Consider the following 9198-nt stretch of genomic DNA (forward strand, 5'->3'; position numbering starts at 1 on the left):
ATCATCCAGTGGGATGTATTCCTCCCAGTATCTCCATGATCCCAGAATGCCTATGGGAAGAGGCAGTGCTTAAAGGAATTTTCTCACAGAGCGCTGGTTTCCCTGCTGTGTGTGCATTCACTTGCTTACAATTCCTCTGTGGACCAGTGGGAGTGGGGAGATTAGGACTGCTGGCCGCATGAATACATACTGCTGGATGATAACCCATAACTCCTCTTCTATGGTTATCTAAAATAATATTATAGCATTGTTATCCTCCCCAGCACTCTCCATGACAATGTTTGAGTGGGTCTGAATGAGAGGCTCAGACAGACTGGTTGCAGCGTAAGAGGGTTAGACTTACAGTAAATAGGTAAATCTCAGTCATTCATCACCCATTTTCTTTACTCGAAAAGGTTAAAATGTGAATGACACCACTGGACTAAATTGGTTAATGTGTGGACTCGGTGGTGAATTTATAAAATATTTGTTTCAGCTCAAGTATCAAAAAAAAATTATACCTTGATAAAGTAGTGGATTTGGCAGTTAGGAGTGATAGTGTTGTGTCAATGCATTGTTTTCCTCAAGTAATTTTCCGCTACAGCTACCACTGAACCGTGCATACTCCCGCCTCGGATCTCCGAAGCATATGCATTTCAACATATTGGCATGAATCGGAATATGAATAATTTAGAATGTGCATGAAGAATTGCTAATGAGAATATTTGTTAGATTGACAAGCATAGGGAAAATAAACAATGTTTTAAACAATGTTCCATCTCTAACTCACTGCTTTATAATGAAAGAGGAGAGGGTCGTACACCATTTGAAGGGATCCATCCATCTCCAGTCAAGAATTACAGTCATCAAAAACTGAAAAGTAATTTTCAAGATGAAGTCATGCCTCATTTAGACCAAAGACAAGTCTTAAGGACATAAAAAAAGAGTTTGTTTCAAGCACAGCTCATTTACACATCTGTTTATTAATCTGACGATTAGGTAAATGAAGCAGTGTGTCGTCTGATGTAGCCGACAGACGAGATAGCTCTCCATGTTCTCTCTCTTAAACATTTCAATAGCATCACTGACATGGAGATCATTTCTGTCGGCTGATTAAAAGTGTGGAGGGGAGAGGAGGGGCGTTTACTTGGCATGTATTGATCAAATGCGGGTAATTACTTTGTCTGATCTGCTAATCGGTGTATTGATCTGCACGTGACCTCTCCCCATTCCATGCCAGGTGTTGCTGTCCCTCATTCTGCTCACTAAGCTTTACTCATTGATCAAAGGTCACCTTGAGAATGCCACCAATTTCAAAACATGATATCTTGTCTTCACCTGATAACAGTGAAGTGCATGGTTTGCAATGTCTGTGTTTGATATGCTGTCGTCTGTCTACTTAACTGACAACCAACCAACAGTTGGACTGTGCACTTGAAGGAGACTTCAAAGCCCACCCTCAATGAGGCTTTATCCAATCACATAGTATGCTTGACAAAAGATCTCCATGGATAGAAAAGAAAGGACCCATGGAATAATTGATGTATGTGCACAAGAGAGTATTTAAGAACACATAACAGTAACATTGGATGGACAAAAAGGGATTTAATTATTATAATTATAAAAGGGATTTTATTTCTTAAAATGTCACTCTTTGTCACAAACGTATCTTCATCATTCAGCTCTCCTTTCAAAAAATCTTCTCATCCATCACATGGTTGATGGAAGAGAGAGAGAGATCTGTTGAAAGTGCAATGGATGATGACCTGCCTTATTGAATTGAGCCAAGCCTATCAGAGCAGAGGGCAGCTGGACTTGTCTTCTGTGGAGAGTGCCATCAGCTCTCGACTACCAATCAAATAAGAATAGACCATTTTGCTTTGAATCTCACCAGAGACAAAACCATCCTTCTGGTGTTTCTTTTTCCAATCCCGTAATCTCATTCACCCGAGTACTGACCAGAAAGAGAAAGAGAGAGAGGAAGTGAAAGAGAGAGAGGAAGGGGCAGACAGAAAGGAGCAGGAAGCCTTTCTGATTCCTGGGGGGTAACTGATGCTGTTTCTCACACAGACATCTTTAGATATCAGTCACCTCTGTGCTGAGGAGTATTCGTTGGTGTCACTTACACCGTTTATGAAACACTCATCAATTAGTCATTTTGTGGCCTTAATAGTTTTGCTCAGTGCTGTAACTCAAGCATGCACATCTTGAATGGGCCTCCGGGGTGTAAATCCATTAGTAACTGATAGAGGAGTGCAAGGCCATTTAAAAAATACCAAAGTTGCCTGTACCTGAATTAACTTTCCATACAACCTTTCAGGGTTCGCCATAACAACCAGTTAAAATAAGAGATTTCCCTTTAGACACGGGTATTACATTTGGTTCCGTTTTATGAGTGCTACTGAGCCTCAAGCTCTATTGACAGATATGTATTAAGACAAATGTGCATTTATAGACAAGTTTAAGCCTGACCTGAAAACGTTTGCAGAAACAGGAGATCCAGTTCAATACTTTTCTGTCAAAAGTTAGATTTGCAAAAGTCCCAGGTGGGGTTATTTGACAATAAATGATATGACAACAGGCTGTCGATTTGCAGGTACCTTCCGCCCAGGGACATGCTGGACTGTAAATCTGGCGTCCCATTGCATGTGAACTGTGCAGAGAATGCATTTGCCTTATCTGGATTCCCAGTTTAGGTCAACGGATTTACGTAAGATGCTGCCCAGAACACCAGGTCATAAGAGATGTACTTTGAATGACTAGATGAATGGACAGGACAGCTGGGCATGAAGACAGATGACACGTCTCATTCCCATCTCGGTATGGTAAGATGTATTTGGTCACAGGCCCCTCTTTGAATCAGATAGTGTTTAAGTCTGTCCAACTGAGTTGAATGAGCTAAGCCCTAGAAATGCTACAATACATAATCTTCATGTTCCTATAGATACAGTATGGCAGGCAGGTTGAATAGGAAAACCCCAGCTGTGTAGACATGTGCCTTGACCGGTTGTGTGTGTGTGTATGTGTGCAAGTATACTGAGCAGGGACGCAGTCAAGCCTACACATTGTAGAAGCACACCGCATGTGTGTGCTCGCATGCATGAGCATGTCTGTATGTTAATGCCAGTGTGTCTGTGAATCTGTGTGTGTGTTTGTGTGTTTGTGTGTGTTGGTGCACGTGTCTCCTGCCAGCTGTGGCCGGCATGAGAGATCAGCAAGGCCCTTCACAGCGTATGAGCAGGGAGAGGCCGTCCGGAGGTTTAAACAGATTACTGCTGTCACCGGCCGCCTCTCTCACTTAGTTTCCCTCTCAGTAAGGGGAATATGTGCAATCTGGGTGGCATTACACTGCAGTGCTATCTTGTTCATTGTTGTAGAGGCAGCGGAATAAATACAAACAGAGCCTCCGGCGATGACAACACCTAGATGAATGTTGTTGCGGTATACAGCACAGACAGACATTATTATACTTAGCTGTGGAGCACTTTCTGTCTGCAGTCATGCACCCAGCTAAGTTATTCTCTGTATCTGGTGAGGGAAACATCATCCGATATTTGATTGCCCCTAACCATGTTATTGGTGAAATTGTCTTTGTGGAATGGGCTACGGCTTACATTACTTAGGCTGACGTCGTTCCTGGATTCACTAACCATGTAAGGGAATTGGTATTTTGCCAAAAAAATACAATCAAATCTGTTACATTAGGTTATGGTTTGTTGAATGCACTAGATTGTCCAGAGATCATTTTAAGAATGATAACTTTGGGAAAAAGATCAGCTGGCAAAGACGTGTATCTCATCGGATCTTCTGTTTTTGCCAAAACAAGGAAATGAAACGATCTTCCTTCAACGTCTTTCATGTAACAGGCGTGTTTTTTTCTTCCCATTCTTATCTGTCAGAGGTCAGCCTCTTCTGCCCCACCTAACCTAGTTTACAAAATGGCAGTTATTGACCAAGCCTCAGTGGAGCGACCGGATCAAAGCCTACCTGTTCTGTGCTGCGTGTTGGACCTGCTGAGTGTGCTGATGGGCCAAAGCTCTCTACAATAGCTCTCAGATCTACAACAACGAGAAGAGGATAGACCGTTACACACAAATCGATTGATCCGTGTATTACTGAGCATATCAACTAGGCTATCATTGGATTCTAATCTGCATTAGGAGAGATTTAGGGCTAGATGGGTTTTAGTCTCCTAGGCTTGGTCTGCAAGGCTCATTTAAGACGGCAGACACCACTGATGATCAGTGAATTTGATAAGGCTTCATTTCCCCTGGAGAGAACTGGGAGGGGCATCCTTTACAATATTACTTTATATATCACGCTAACTACGAATCCAAAGCGATGTTGTGAATGCATTTTTTCTTATGTGTATGTCTCAATAAATGTCCTGGTATCCTTTATTGGTATCCTTGTAACCTAATAACCGTGATGTTTATTTTTCAATCTTTCGTAATTGAACACTATGTCAAGTTACAATAATGTAGGCAGTGATTTTCACCATAAAACATCACACAAATAAAATAATTCCCCGTTTTACCTCAGGGCTCATCTCAAATTCCATACCATACCGTCAATTAAACAGCTCTGCAAAATGAAGGTAGAACTCCAGAATGTTAAAGAGGGTCAACCTATATTTCACATTAAAAGTCCTCCCTTTCATTGATCTTACAGGGGTCACATCCCCATCCATGTCATGGTTAAGGCATTAAAGCCTCAGATAACAGCTGGTGTTTTCTGGATTCTCGTCACCTGGCACCTGTCAGAACTGCAGATGGGATCATAGAACAAACTGCACCCAAAGGGACACAATCAATTACACCTCAACTCTTGTTTTAATATCCACCAAGACGCTGGGGGGAACGATGACGTTGGAGGGGGTGCCTGATATCTGCTCTCTGACAGCGCTGAGAGGCTGGAGGGAGAGGTGGTGCTGAGCAAAGGAGAGGAGAGAGCTGCTAGCCATTCCCCCCGTGGCTTGCAAGAATGGCAGGGGCTGGCCGGAATGTGTGTGTGCATGTCTCTGAGTGTGTGTGTGTGTGTGTGTGTGTGTGCACCGAGATTGAGTGGAGGGAAAGGGCTGAACCTGGGCTTATCTTGCAGGTGTCAGTGGGGAGGGAGCCGGGAGAGTGGAGATGTAGAGAGGGAGCTGTCAATCTGACTGATTCCATCCTGCTCTAGCCATCTAGGATTAACCAGAGAGTGTGGTGAAGGTGGTGGCTGTGTCACCTAAATGCCTGTGCATGTCTGTGCATGTGTCTTTCTGTATGTGTTTGATTGTGCCTTTCCTTGTATGTGTGTGTGTCTGTGTTCATGTCTGTGTGTGTCTTTGAATGTGTGCCTTTGTGTGTTTCTGTGTGTAGGTGCATGTGCATGTTATTGTGTGTGTGCTCCTCCTCCACCTCCTATGTCCTCCAGGGACAGAGTTGCAACCAGGGAAAGCATCTGCTCTCTCTATCATCTGCCAGCCCACCAAGCTTCACTGCTCTGTAACACCAGGGGTCAAAGTCATTACCAGACCCCTCTGCATGGACGCATCTTCCTGCATACTCTCCCCTCCCTGTTCCTCCTCTCACCCGCTCTCCCCTGTGTCCTACCCGCTCTCTCCCCCTGGTCCCCACGTCCTTTTATCCGCATTTCATCCCTCCGCGTCTTCCTCCCTGCACTCCCTCCTTCCCTTCAACGGCTCCAATCTCTCGGAGATTTGGGGTCTCAGTGAGGACCTCCTGCCTGGAAGCTGACCTGTTTATCAGGCTGCTGCTGTGTCCTGCTGGGAGCCTCTCAGGTGAGACAAAGAGAACAAGGCAGATCTGAGGAGAAAGAAGCCTGGTGGGAGAGGCCCTGTGAGAATGAGATGTAAGCATGCAAGATAAGTGCCTGGCATCTGAGCTTGGCAGAGGCCGCTCAGCTGGCTAACAACTCTAACACACTAACACCAATCTGGAAATTGTACATTCAATCGTTTTTTCTTCTTTTATTTTCTGATAGCTGGTGTCACAAGCTATTCTCGATTAGCTTGCTTGGCTTGCCATATTCTGCACAGCAAGTTTTTTTTCTCCAAAGATATGATTTGGACTGAGAATGCAAATAACTCGCAGTCACTCGCAATGACTCGCAAGTAAACAAACGGGGCTTGCTGCAAACGCTGTCATGCTCTGCCTTGACAACTGTGCCTGTCTAAACGCCCGTCCGCTGGGCATTCTTTGAAGACAAATTAGCCAGATCTCTCATGTCACTTCAGTCACATCCAATCCCTGCACGCTGTAACTCATTTCACCTGTCATTTACAGAATCCTGGCAAATTAAAACACCAGCTCCCAACCTTCACATTTATCATCCTAACGCCATTCACTGGCTCCACTGCCAACATGTTGTTCAAAGCCGTGTTTAGAACCTTTGCTGTAGGGAAATGAACAACAAGGCTTTGCCGTGAGCAAAGGCAGCCCTTTATCCTTCGTTTCAAGAACTCCATAATATGAAACGCACTGCATACCTATTATCATACATATTACATGCTTCTGACATGTCGCTCGCAGTTGAATTCATTTCAATGGGCTCTACACGGCAGAATATTTCATTTGAAAACCCTTCATTGTATTCCCTGCTTTAAAATCAAAGCAACAAATCATTATTTCGAGGTCCTGAATTAAAATCATGTTTTAATAAGACACACAGCTGCAAGGGTTGCCATTTTGGGCGCAGAGGGAGTAACAGCCATGCCAATCTTAGCCGCTTCCTTTGGCCCATCCCTCCCACCAGGGAGCCAACTGCCTGGTTTATCTGGCAACCCAGTACTAATGACAGAGGATGGTGCCGTCGCCACAAGCCATGCATAAAAACCAGGGCTGTTTCTACTGTTGGTCGTCTCCCCGGTGCAGTGTAAACCTGATTAATGAAACATGCTCTGGAGGAGCGGCTCTGTTACATCATGGTTGGTAACATCACCATAAGCCCCCCCTCCACCGCCCACCCCCCCGTGAGCATGCTGACATCAAGCGTAGGGAGAGGGAACATGACATATATGACATGAGACATGTATGTATCCATAACATGCTCTCTTCATTCCTACTGTGGAAATGAAGTCCAGACTACATTTGCCACTGGTCACTGTGATTTTGTGAGGCACTTGGTTTGGCATTACATTGTTTTCACGGAAGGACTTTTCATGGGTATTTGATGTCTAAAAAGAGAAACGTGGCTTCTTTGTAATATTATATTTTTGGTATTAGGAAAATCTAAGAAATACAACATTAGACTTTCTGACGGGTGGCCTATTTCCTCTGGACCTTCAGTGACAGTGGAGGTAGGTGATGCTAGGTGTCCGATCCATAGCTGTCAGCAGTCACATTGAAGACCTTTCAAGACAATAATCTCACAATCTGGATTCTTCCATTCCTTCCCATGCCAGAATAATTGTTTAGTGGTCTATTTCCTTGTTGTTGGTGGAGCATAGAGTTGGCACATATAGATGTGGCCTGGATAGGTGTGCCTCGTAAGGGAGGATGAATCCATGCAGCATGCAGCTCCACACCAAGTAAACCTCCTGGATTGTGTTTTCTAATGATGTCGTCTTTTCATCTTCTGCGACCTTTGACATCCATTTGTGTGGTATAACATAATAAAGAGAAAGAGGCTTTTCACTGGGTTTTCAATATGCTTAAGATCAGAGATCAGTCAGTACCAGTGGGATTAAACACAACAGGGAACTTAAGGTGAAACCCTTTTAGCTATTGCTTTGCTGTGTCAATAACCTTCATTACGAAATCCATCACATAGTGCTCCCAAACGATCAGATTAGTCCATAGGTTGCAACAACAAAAAAGAGTTTGAAATAAGTTGGAACAAAATTATCCTGAACAAGGGTAATGTGAAATGTGTGTGTATTAGACAAATAACTATATTTAAAAAGTCCTCAGTCCTTGCAAAATTGGAAGAAAAACAAACTATTTGGGGTCAGTAAAATCCACAGCAGAAATGAAAGTTGGAGTACCCCCCCCCCCCCCCCCCCCCCTCCCAGTCAATCAGACACTCAGACACTCAAAGCCAGCCATAGTTATTATACATTTGTGACCCAGAATCACATCAGATCTGAATTTAAATAGTACAATGATTCTTACTCGGGATAAGAATCAGCCATTAAGTGTTCAGTAAAACTGAGGTGTCTGCCGAGACCTGGCACAACCACTTCCTGCTTAGTATTCATGAGTGCTTCCCTCTTTTCCAGCACACCTTTTTACAGGCCAGCACTAGGTGCAGAATGTGCTCTCATTCACACCTCTGAGTTCTCTGGTATATAGTGCTCCTTCTGGTTGATTACATGGCAGAAGCAATGTGAAGAGGAAAGAGGCTGTCCTTGCTTTCTGTCTCTTGCTGCCATTATCACTTAAAGTCGTCTTAATTGAATTACTTTTCACCCCCGCTCCTTTCTTGCATCCATGCGTCTCCTGTTGAGGCGATATTAGCATTTTTAAGATTTTGTGATCATTTGCATTTTTCCTTCTTTTTTTTCCGCAATTAACATATTTTACATGAATTGTTAAAAGGTCTCTCAGGAACTATGCTAATAAAGCACATTGTCATGCAAGGAGCAAGAGAAGAAAGGAGGAGATACTGGGAGGACATCTCTGTACATCAAAGGGGACTTGATCTCAGTCATATCCAGATCTTACATCATCAGGACAGTTAACCTGAGCAATAAGGCACGTGTTGTTCACAATATCTTGTTCATCCCTACAAGATGATGTTGATGACAAACAGAAATGTAGGACAGTGATTGTGAGGACTGTAAACATGTCACTTTCACATCACACAGTTTCTGTCAGGGCTTTCTCATTTTAGCGTTTACTGCAAAGTATTTTATTACCACAAACATCAATCCATCCATCAATCCCACTACTCATCCATCCATCTAAAAGAAAGTGTTTCATATTTTACAATGTTGGTAAGACATTCCCCCTGTCTGTCTATCCCCATGCTGAAATAAGTAATACCTGTCTTTCTTGTTAAGTGACAACATCAACTGGTATCAGGTTGTAAATACTTTTATGACATGGTAAATGAGGTGTCTCTGAAATAGTGTTAAACGCCAAATAAAATAAAATGGTTCATGCATAGCCGTTTTTACAAGTAATGTCACAGAGGGCTTTAATTATGTTCTATGGACCTGCACCTAAACCAACCAAAACCCTCAAATAAGACAAGGAAACATTATCAGGAAAACTC

This window comes from Hypomesus transpacificus, chromosome 19 (genome assembly GCF_021917145.1).
Source record: "Hypomesus transpacificus isolate Combined female chromosome 19, fHypTra1, whole genome shotgun sequence".
Lineage (NCBI taxonomy): Eukaryota > Metazoa > Chordata > Actinopteri > Osmeriformes > Osmeridae > Hypomesus > Hypomesus transpacificus.